We start from the raw sequence: 12,239 nt of genomic DNA, 5'->3' as shown, positions 1-12,239 counted from the left end.
GGTTTTCTGTTTCTCTCTCCTTCCTTCTTTCCTTTCTTGCTTTCTTCTTTGCTAAAATAGCATTTGGCTCCAGATGGAGGAGTCAGAGAACCAGCAAGGATTGCTGGGAAAAGTCTCTGAAACTTCTGGCTTCTTCATACTTGTACTTGTACCGCAAGCAATTTCTTGGGATGACACTACTCAGTGACTAGGAACACAGAGCAGTGAAAAGCCTAGGAAAGCACCTCTTTGGGCCAAACCAGTTACATAGTTCTGGTCACTTTTTTACAAACTTGATCTCAACCAGGGTCGTCTGGATAGAAGAACTCTTAGTTGAGGGCTTAGTCGCCTTCATTAGACAGACTGAAGACAAGTGTGTAAGGGCAGTTTCTTGAGTAATGAGTGATGTAGAAGGGCCAAGCCCACTGTGGGTGGTGCCACCCCTGGTCAAATGGTCCTGGGTTGCATAAGAAAGCAGGCTGAGGAGGAAGCCTCTGAGCAGAATCCCTTTGTCGTTTCTGCTTCAACTGCTACCTCCAGCCTGCTCTGGCTCCTTTCCTGGCTTCCCAACATAATGGATGCTAATCTTTAACATGTAATAAATCATTTCTTCCCCAGGTCATTGGTCAGTGTTTTATCACTGCGACAGAAAACCAAACTAGGACACATTAGCACCTCTCTCCTGATGAATGGTTCTCCGGCTTACATGCTCTTCTTGTCCTAAACCCTTGCTCCCTTGGGGAAAGCTTGTAGATGATGTCTCTTTGTGCTTATGATAACATCTAATGTCTGACCATGGTCTGGATAGGGCTTCTCTGTGCCACTGGACAGACTCTAAAGTGGAAATGCTGTCCCTGAGCTGGGGACATGTTATCAGCACCCCTTTCTTTGTGTGTATGGTCATGAGAGTGGAACCTAGGGCCTGTGCATTCTAGGTAAGCACTCTCTCTACCCATGAGCATTATAGCCACAGCCTATAAACCCTTAGGTAAATCATCACTTTTCCTCTCTCTTGATTATGTTGGGGAGGAAAAGTATCTTTCCCCATGAATAGCAAGGCTCATGGCTGAAGACTTTCTAATAACAGAGAAACAATAATAATAGAAAGGCATTAATTCAGCTATGTTTTTTTGTGACACGAGACTTCATGATGAAATGAAGACCCAACGAAAGAGGTAACTTTGTGTGTTTTCATGCTGAGTTTTGGAAGAGCAGACAGCCATTGTGAAATGTGATGGGCAGAGAGTCCTTGATCTTGCAGTATTACACTGAGAGACTTAACTAAGCCTGCTTGCTCAAGTGCTTCTCTGCTCCTGTGTCATAGCTCCTTTCCAGAGACAGGACCCCCCTCAGCTGAGAAGTTAGGCTCTGCTTCAAGGGAGAATTGTCTGCTATTGCTTGCTTTGAGGACAAAGTAACAGTGACCTTCCCGCTGCTATTGCATCCCCAAATGCCAATGTGCCAGGGTCTTCATTTCTCTGAAGAGTCCCATGTCACATAAATACATGTACAGTAAATACAGATGGTCGCTTTCTTCTTTACATCTTATCAGAGGGGCCTAGAATTGGCATAGAATAGATAGTCTCTCCTATTACCAGATGGTTGTGTTTTTAGCATTTGGAGTTGGTATGTGTGGTGATGGGTCGGGGTACATGCCCATAGTTTATAGCAAACCATCATATGCTAGCAGGTTAGTTTTTGCATAAAAGGATGCAATTTTATAAACTTCCGTGTGGACAGAAGAGACCAATCATTTTAGATTAACAAGGAGTAATAACCCTGCTCAGCCTAGGATTTAGACATGTCTGGGCACATCAGAGCAGGTCTGGAGGATTAGAGACCGTGGGAGCATCTAGGTTCTATTTGCATGAGTGGTTCTGAACTTTGGCTGAATGTTCCACATGAGGAACTTTTAAAACTCCCAGAACCATTACCTTTGAATCCCTACGGATTCAAGACGAGACCAAGCCATCATAGCCCTTAAGTTCCTTCAAGGGCTCCGGTGTACAAAGAAGGTTGATAGTCACCAAAGCAGGTGGAAGACTGGGGACATCCAGGGTGGTCTGGGTCTCTATACTACTCAGCTGCACTCAACTTTAGCTGGGGAAAGTTCTCTTCATTTCAAAAAAAAAAAAAAATGATGGGAAACAGACTGTCACTGTAACATCTTAGACCTCCTCCCCATGATTATACTAAGTTATTTTTTAATTAAAACATAATTACATCACCTCTCCCCTTTCTATTCTCTCTACACTCCCCTCCTTCACAAATTCCTGGCCTCTTTTTCTTTGTTTTAAACACGCACGCGCGCGCGCGCGCGCGCGCACACACACACACACACATACACACACACACACACACTTTTTAGTGTTACTCATATGTATATGATTTCAGGATTAACACAGTTGGTATTAGATAAGCAGCTAACCAGTTGGAGGGCTTCTCCCTAGGGAAGACTATTTTTCCTGCTCTCAGCATTCCTTAGTTGCTCTTTGCTTAGGGGCAGGGCCCCATGAGCTTTTCCCCCTTCCGCGTTAGCATGTCTGTTGATGGTGAACTGGTTCCAGGCTTGTTTCGCGGCACTCATATTATTTAGGTACCGTGTCGTGGCTGTGTCCACTGAGGCTGGGCACCCTCCAATCAATTCCTCTCTGTATTTTGACCAGTTTTTGATTTCCCGTAATGGTCTCTATCTATTGTGAAGAGGTGGTTTTTATTTGTTTGCTTGTTTGCTTTTGTGCAGGGAGGCAGTGTCTGTGAGAGCTGTACTCACCTGTTGAGTATAAGGATAAGTAGTTAGAATGCAGCTAGGAATTATATGGGTTTAGTAGTGTTGGTAGGTTCCCTTCTAAGGTTCCTGGCCTCGCTAGTCCCGGGGAATTGGCTAGATTTCCAATACCTGGCATGATTTCCCTCCTGTTGAGTGAATCTTGAGTCCAATTAGACAGCTGCTCATTACCAGGCTTGAGTATCATTATTGCATTCTTAGGGAAGTCTTGCCAGCCTGGGCATTGTTGTGGTTCAGAGGGGACACGGCTGGGTGAGATTATTGGTCAACTCCCTCTGTTGGCAGCTTGCGTGGAGCCTTCTGGTGTTGTGAAAGCTGGTCCTCAGGGAGGAGGCTTTCGGGCCAGATCCAGCTGGGATCCTCGGAGTCCTGTGCCTGAAGTACATGGTGTCTCCAGGGACTTACTTTCAATCTCTAGGAGATAACCCTGGTGACAGCAGTCACTTATATTGTTTTGGGAGTCTTTTGACCAACAAATTGAAAGCATGCCTGGGTACTGGGCTTTTTGTTAGACCGCCTACAGTTCTTGGGAGGAGCATTGTCGATTTTAGTGAGATAATTTTATTTAAACTATATATATGTGGACACACACACACACACACAAACTTATGTGTAATTTTAGGTAAATAAAAAAATAATGATTCCTTAAGTCTGCCTTTTCAGATATCCTTAGTGCTATTTTTCCTATTTCCTCCATCTCCATCGACTTCCCCATTCCCCAATTAAACTGACCCATGTCTTTGCTCATTTCCCCCTATATATTAAATTCTTTTTGTTTGCTTGTTTTTGTTTTTTTTGAGACAGGGTTTCCCTGTGTAACCTTGGCTGTCCTGAAACACTTTGTAGACCAGGCTGGCCTCGAACTCACAGCGCTCCTCCAGACTTTGCCTCCCCGAGTGCTGAGATCACAGGCATTATGCCACCACTGCCTGCCTTATACTAAGTTCTTAAAAGTAGGATACTCATTTTATTTTATTTTACCTTAGTTTAGTTTTTTAAGACAGGATTCCTCTGTGTAGCCTTGCAGTCTTGTAGACCAGGCTGGCTTGGAACTCATAGAGATCTACCTGCCTCTGCCTCCCTTAGTGCTGGGATTACAGGGGTATGCCACTAGGCCTAGCTTCTTGCCTTACTTCTTTTCCTATAATTCTCTAAATCACACTCAGCATCTGATCCTTGCCTGTCAAGTGCTCTCCCACTGGGCAACCCTACACCATCTCCACACCATTCTACTGGTTTTGAATCCGTTGTAAGAACGGTGGGTAGAATAGTCCCTGGGCACTTGGCTAGTGATATCTCTAGACTGCAATGAGAATTGCCTTTATCGATTTGATTCATGTTGGGAAGGGGGATGAAAATATGATAACATTCAAAATTGGTTTATAAAAATTATGACATGCACCTTTAATCTCAGAGGCAGTCGTATCTCTAAGTTTGAGGCCAGCCTAGTCTACAGAGTCCAGGACAGCCTGGGCTGCACAGAAAGACATTGTCTAGGGAAACAATATAGAGAGAGATATAGATATATCTTGAAATTAAATAATGCAAGTGTTTAAATCAGTTGAGCAAGGCAGCCCCTCTGTTGAGTCCTACTTCATTTCTTAGCATAACTATGGCTCCTCTGTTAACACCTGCTTGTAGCCCTTAGCATATCGGAAGCCATTTTGCCTCCAAGTATGTCTCTATGGTTTCATTTTTCAAACTTTGTATACTTTGTTACCTTGACACTTAAAGTCCCCCAACTGCAGAACCAATCAAATTAAAGGTCAGTTAGAAACAGTTTGTCTAGACAAAATAATGTAACATTGCTTCCTACACCTGGATACACACCAGGTTCCATTTTTGTTACCTGGTTACTTTGTATGTATATCTATCTATCTATCTATCTATCTATCTATCTATCTATCTATCTATCTATCTATCTATCTATCTATCTATCTATCCCTGCCTTAACTTCATAGTCTGGCTCCAGAGTCCAGATTATAGCCCTGGCCGGTCAGTTCCTGTTTAGTGTTCAGTAAACATCTGTTGAGCTCAGTCTGGTGGTCTGAGTGGTCAGTGTGTGGCTATTCCTGAACCCATAACAGACATGCCTGTAATCCCAGCACTCAGGGAGGCAGAGGCAGGCAGATCACTGTGAGTTTGAGGCTAGCCTGCTCTACAAAGCAAGTCCAGGACAGCCAAGACTACACAGAAATGCCATCTCAGAAAAAAAAAAAGTGTTTAAATCTTAATTTCATATAAATAATCTGTTTACAAAACGATGAAAGGAAGAAACACATGGTCTAGAGTTATTGGCTTGATTGTTTGAATGGTTCAGCTCTGACACAGATAGAAAGAATATCAAGTATGGGGTAAACATAAGTGGGGACAGCGGACCCATGACCCTGTTCCTTTCTCCTCCTCTCCACTTCAAGTTAGAGGTAGCTTGTTAGAAAAACTAGTTATTAAGACAACGATGATAGAAATGTTATATTATAGAAACTATGCTTTAAGACATCACCTACTCAATTTAAGTACAAATACCCTTGCTGATAGAGCAACATAAAAATTAGACTAGTTTCATCATCTGTAATCAAGACTGTAGCTCCTATTTCTCTGTCAGCTGGTCTAGCTGTTGGGGTAATGCAGGCCAGAGAGGAGAACTTGGTTATCAGTTCTGAGTTGGAACCATAGAATCATAGGTTACCAGAATTAGAAGGAATTTGGAGTTATATAATCTTTCCATTGACCCAGAGAGATAAATGAGGTTGCCCAGGCCACAGGCAGGCTGAAGGCCATGCCAAGCCCTCCTCACTGAGGGCTCAATGGGCAGTCTTCACTGACTCTTCAGAAAACTTAGCCTGAGGCAGATGCTTCACATTGTTCTTTCCCTGAGTCTCCTTGTTGAAATAAAATACAGCCAGCTGCGCCAGGTGTTGTAAGATATTTGGTAGCATAATAAACCATTCATTGGTGCCTCAAAAGCAAAGGAATACTTTTTGCCAGTCACATGGAACATTCTATTCTATACTAGTAAATCCTCAGAAAGCGAAATCTACACAATGTAAGCTGTAAGGGTAAATGGATCCCACCAACAGTACGTTAAGGTAAAGAAAATGGTCACTAAAGAATGTACAGGGCTTGTCCTATGCATATAAATCCTAAAAAAAAAAAAATCGGGGGAGGGGAACAAGCCAGGGAAAAGAGAGAACAAAAACCCTGTCTTGAAAAACCAAAAACCAGAAACAAATGAAAACATTCACCAACCTATATATTTATGACCTATTCTTTTGTGTTTATTTATCATATTTTAATACAAAGGTTATTTTTTTTTGAGACCTTTGTATTTGAGCCAGGGTTTCTCTGTGTAGCCTTGGCTGTTGTCGACTCACTTTGTAGACCAGGCTGGCCTAGAACTCCCAGAGATCCGCCTGTCTCAGTGCTGGGATTACAGGCGTGCACCACGGCGCCAGACTTTAACACGGAGTTTTATAAAGGGAGGGAGGCCTGTGTGGTAATCATGAATGGGGAAGTAACCTTTAAAAGCAGTGCTGTTATTATCCCTACTTCTGGAGACCCCATTGCCACATGTAGAAGCATGAAGCCAGCTTCCTAGTGAGCTACTAAACAAGGATAAGATGCCTTGTTTTAAATATTTGTTTGGTGCCATTTTTTGGGGGAAAAATCCTTCCTATAGCTGGTGGAGAGAAAAAAAATTCTCATTGATCTTACTGCCCTGCCTTCCCAATGCTTTGCTTTGTCATGTGTGAACATTGACTCATTAGCAGATTTCATGATGATCTGCAAAGAGGAGGCATATAAGAGGAGAAGGAGAAATGGCGTGAGTAAATACAGGTTAGAATCTCTGCAGAGGATTCTTCTGTGTCAATTCCACCCCGGGAAAAATGCACCCGACTGGTATATTCTTAGTGACAACTGTCTGAAAAAAAAAAGTTAAGCACTTGAGTCAATTCACGCTTTGATTAAGGTCGCTTTCTCCTTTCAAAGCCATTTTTTTTTTTCAAAACACATCACGCTAAATCGTTACACTGTCTCCTTTTCAAAGCTGTGTGTGAACACTGGATAACACACCTCCCTGGTGTAGCTGACTGGCACATTTAGAATGTATCTCCTCCTAGCCCCTCCACGACAGACAGACCTGCGGCACATAGCAATGCTGTATTTCCGCGGTCAGTTGGCTTCTACAGCAGTGCTAGACAGTAGCGTGATATATTTTGGCTAAATATATATCACAACCAACATTTATTGAGCACCGTTAGGGTTACTGCTATTTTAAGTGGCACACGCAAATGAACCACTTCACAGAACAGTCCCTTGAAGCTGGCGTCACTTAGTCCACGCCATCCCTTCAATATCAGCTTTTTTGGCCATCAGAGTAACATTTTCTTTTCCAGGATTCTGTTTCTATCTCTCAACGATTCCAAATTTAGGCAAAGAGAAAGTAGATTTTATTTTTGAGTCCCTCGATCCAAGCATAAGATAACCAGCCTTAGCATGCTGTTCTCAACAAAGGCTTTCAAATGCCCTGAGATTAAATAAGATTGACCTTTGTTCTAATGTTTTTGGTTCATCCAACACTCTGGTAACTTAAAACTTCCTCCTCAAGTATTTATAGTCTGCAAACTAGAAGGTCCTCACATGGCTGCCTAAGGTAAACTCTCCAGATGACTAGGACGTGCTTTTATAGACAATTTCACCCCTCCTTCCTTTTGCCTGTGGTTTAAAATCGCAAACTTAACTACTAGCTGTATATCAGACACTGCAAAAAGAGGGTACACATCCTCCAGCATCAGAAAACTTTAGTGAAATTAGGCAGGAAAAGGGAAAGAACTTACATTTTCTTTCTCATGTTAGCTGGAATACCACTCATCAGGCCCTTGTCTCCTTCCTTCCTGTTCAAGGTCTGGCTCAAGGTCTGGCTACCAGATCAAAGGTTCCAGAACTGCACAAAGGCTGGCTTCATTTTTAATTGTAACCTAGGTGTCCCAGCCATACGAGGCTGGAGCAAAGTTTATACTGATGTTTCAATAATGACAGCAGGCAGAATGGCACACTGTGATGCCTTTGTTTATTTGAGACACTTGTAAGATGACTCCCATCATGACTCTTCTGCTTCTGTGAAAGTTCTTTGGACCTGTGGATTCATTCTAGCACTGAAGGTTCATGGGTATGATCTACAGTATTTATCATTCATGCTGATGTTAGAGCTGTCTTGTTTGTTGCCTATTATCTGAATGTTTTGCATAGAATGTTTTACACATCTGAACATGAAATTTATATTCTTTCAAAAATGTATAGATATAGAGAGCTCTGAGATTAAATGTGTGTGCCAACACCCCCCCCCCCCGCCAGCCCATACCCTTGGAAGAAGACTTCTTGGTTTCACCCACCTCCAGGCTCTGTTCCCCTGCTGATTCTACAAATCCATTGTCAGGAAAATTAATGTTCAAGTGAGATGATGTAGTGTTTGCCTTTCCGTGCGCAACTTATTATCACCCACTATATAGTTATCTGTGTTGTGACAAATGACAGAGTTCCCTTTTCTTTGAAGGCTGAATAAATTACATGTATGTTTATAATAAATTTAATTTATTACCATGAGTGCAGGAAATAGTCAAAGATGAAACTACGTTCTAGTTTTCACTCTGCAAAGGTGGGAGAGACTCCTTTGCAGGCTCCAAGAGAAGTCGTACAAGAATTTGTATCAATGCGTGTGTAACAGCGACGGCAGTAAGGTTGCCAGCCTCTCCAGGTGGCTAGCTCATTGCAATGTGTCCCTTCAGATATGCTGCTTTAATCACTGTGTCAGCTTTGCACCAAGATCATCCGGCATGAGATACTTCAGATAAAATGAGGCTTCTTTAGTTCACAGTTTTGGAGGCTTTAAGTGTAAGACTGGGCAAGGGAGGACCACTGTTTAGCCTTTGGTGTGTGTGAAAGGGAACAGCACAATAAAATGTGCTCTGTGTGTGTGTGTGTGTGTGTGTGTGTGTGTGCTCGCATGTGCTCATGTGTAAGAGCTTATATCTCCAGAGAATCAAAATCAGAGAGAGAGAGAAAGAAACCTTCCTATTTCACTAGGTCCCACCTGTACTCTTTTTCTACTTGTGAATATATATTCTAAATAAAAAGTGTGGTTCTATCATGTGTTCCTTTTTAGCATCAGAGGTAGAACCATTTTCTTCTTTATGCCTAAGCTCCTTCACAGCCAAAGGTATTTGTGGGTACTAACAAGCTTCTTGGTATCAAAGGCTAAATAAACATTTTTTAAAATTCCTCATTTACTGCTTCTTTTGCATGTTAATATACAATTACCCTGCAATTCCTCCCATATTCTTTCCTCTTGAAAACATTATCATCATGAAAGTTCCTATGGGTCAAGCCAGCTGATACGGTTTGCCAGACTAGCAGACAGAGAGATAGAAATGGTTAGAACACGCTCAGGGAGCCTGCATTTCCCTGAAGGCCTGATTAGAAGTGACCATTTCACTCACAGATGCTGACAGATATTTTCTGGCATGGCAGGTACACACCGTGGCAATAGAAACCCTCAGGCTGAGTTCAGAATATTACCTACAACTTCAGACTCTGGAAGAGGCCAAATCATTAGCCCTCAGGATCTGGCCCTTGACGCTGATATGATCTGTCATGTTTTATGGGGGTTACCTTGAAGTCTAGCTTGACCCTGACTGACTCAGCCAGGTCAATCTTGTTTGTAATACTTAATCCTTGGACAGGAAGAAACAAGAGAAAAATCTTTCTCTCTCTCTCTCTCTCTCCCTCTTTCTCTTCTCTCTCTCTCTCTCTCTCTCTCTCTCTCTCTCTCTCTCTCTCTCTCTCTCCCTGTGTGTGTGTGTGTACCCAACTGCATGCAGGAATTGGAGAAAGATTCTTGGGAAAGCAGAGCTCTCCACACACCATAGAAGATCAGTTTGAAGTGTTTATCGAAGTTGATAAAACAGCATTAAATGATAACTTGGGCTCACAGGTCTTTCCACTGCAGCTGACATGGTAACTGATGATTTCTGATATGTCTGTGATTAGTAGCTTTGTAATTAAAGTTTTCCTGTGTGATGAGGCTTTGGATGCCAAAGTGCATTTTTCCTGAGAGATTCTGGGGGAAATGTAGATTCGCTTGTAAACAGGCACAAATCTCCGGCAGCTACAGAATCCAGAACCCCTGACTTAACAAGTGATACCGCTATAAGCAGCAGCACACAAGTTCTGCCAGCCTCCTGACCCCATTAATTGGAGCTCAAAAGAATGCCCCTCACCAAACCCAGCTTAACCACTTAAGACTGGGGGTCCAGGAAGGAAGTTGAAATCAACAGCTTGGAACAGTAGACCTCAGAGGATGTCTTCTAAAACCAAAAAATTGATGAATCCACAGGTCAAATAGGTGAGAGAAATTACCAGTCTGCACTAAAATGTGTGCATTAGAAACAGTAATCAGGCCGCTGTGAGCCATTTGATGTGGGTGCTGGGAGCCAAACTCGGGTCCTCTGAAATAGCAGCATATGCTCCAACTGCTGAGCCATCTCTTCCTGCTGAGGTTTTACATTTTAAAGAAATGTATTTCAAATGAAAAGGATATTGGTCAGAGAATTATGGAATAGTAAGTGAGTTCAGAAGCTGGGTGGTGGCAGCACATGCCTTTAATCCCAGATCTTTGTGGGTTTGAGGCCAGCCTGGTCTACAGAGTTTCCAGGACAGACAGACCAGAGCTACACAGAGAAACCCTGTTTCAAAAACCAAAACCAAACCAAAACAAAACAAAAAAGAAAGAAGAGAAAAGAAAGTAACTACAAAATGTCCAGTACAATATGTCTTATCCACAGGTTTATTTCAGTTACCTTGGTCAATTTCAATCTGAAAATATTAAATGGAAAGTTCCAGAAACGAACAACTTGAAAGGTTTTATAGTTTTCAACTTAAAATTTAAATGACGTTTTTGTAGTGCGCTGTCACAATTTTCCCATTTTATTATTAGTTATTCTTACTATTTTTGTGTCTAATCAATAGACTTAACTTCATTCGTAGACATATTTGCTTAGGAACAGAATAAATTATATAGGCTTACTGCATGGTGCTTTAGACATCTTCAGACTCTCTTGGATGAACCCTCTGTAGTTAATGTGAGGTAGAACCTCTGTAAAAATGTCTGCTAATATTTCATAGCTGCAACAAACTGGTACAGAAAAATCCTTGGGATCTGATTAGGTGTTTTGTTTTGTTTGTTTGTTTGTCAACTTGACGTCAGTTAGAGTTATCTGAAAGAACTTAAAGTTGAGAAACTGCTACCACCAAATTGCTCCATGCACAGGCTAGGCTGCAGTTTCTAGATTTATGATGACGTAAGACGGCCCAGCCCATTGTGGGTGGTGCCATCCCTGGGCCCGTGCTCCTGGGTTCTATGAAAAAACGGGCTGAGCAAGCTGGTAAGCAGCACTCTTCCATGGCCTCTTATGAGCTCCTGGCTACAGGTTCCTGCCCTGTTTGAGTTCCTGTCCTGACTTCCCTCAGGGATGGCTTGTGATATAGGCTGAAACAAACCCATTACTCCCCAAGTTGCTTTTGGTCATGATGCTTTACCCAGCAAAAAAAAAAAAAAAAAACCTAACTAAGACACCTTGTATGAAACATGCTAAAATTCCAAAGATTGAGGTGTTTCTTGGGTCTCGCCGAAGAAGACATCCTTCTCTGGCATTTGGAATTTAGGCTGCAGCCCTCATCTCTGGTAGATTCCTCAGCATGTAGCAAGATTTGAGAAGAGTGACCCTTTAGCCCAGGTAGAAGCAGATGGAGCATTCGGTTTGATGTGCTGAGTCTCTTTCCAAGGACTGCTTGGAGATGCAGTGCCAGGTGAAGGTTCTGCTTGTCTAACTTCTTGATGTGACATGGATCTTATTCTGTCTTTGTTTGTCTGTTTGCTAAGTTATATGTCTCCAACACTACAGCAAGCCCTGATGTGTCTCTTCCAAGATGTGCACAGTTTTGCTCATGGCCTTCTGGCTGTAGAGTTACTGCAAAGCTGGCTCACTATACTGGTGATATGGGGGTAGAATGTCTTCTTCTTTTTATTTACAAACAACAAAGTCTGATTGTTGGGTAGACAATGTGACTGAATATCAGTCTAAAGGTGCGGTGGATCTTAACTCCTTATCCTGTGCTTTGAATTAAGCATTTGTGAGGCAGACTGCACATCCAATGCTTTCCTAGTAACCGTCTGAGGAAACGGATTGCTTTAGACATTTGGTGCTGATGCCACCAGACCCCAAGAACTCATCACAACCATGGGAAAGGTCAAACACTCAGGCACTCATTATACAGATAAAGATAGTGCTTGACACAGCTTTAGGACATTAGACAGTGTGTTCTTAGAAAAAACGAGGCCCAAGTAACTCCAAATAAACCTTGAAAGGCATTCCTGTCACAATAAGCCACAAGAAAATACTGGAACAAACACACT

This window comes from Psammomys obesus, unplaced genomic scaffold (assembly GCF_907164565.1).
Source record: "Psammomys obesus unplaced genomic scaffold, mPsaObe1.curated_primary_1811, whole genome shotgun sequence".
Lineage (NCBI taxonomy): Eukaryota > Metazoa > Chordata > Mammalia > Rodentia > Muridae > Psammomys > Psammomys obesus.
The sequence above is the reverse complement of the archived record's forward strand: the minus strand, read 5'-3'. Positions refer to the sequence as shown.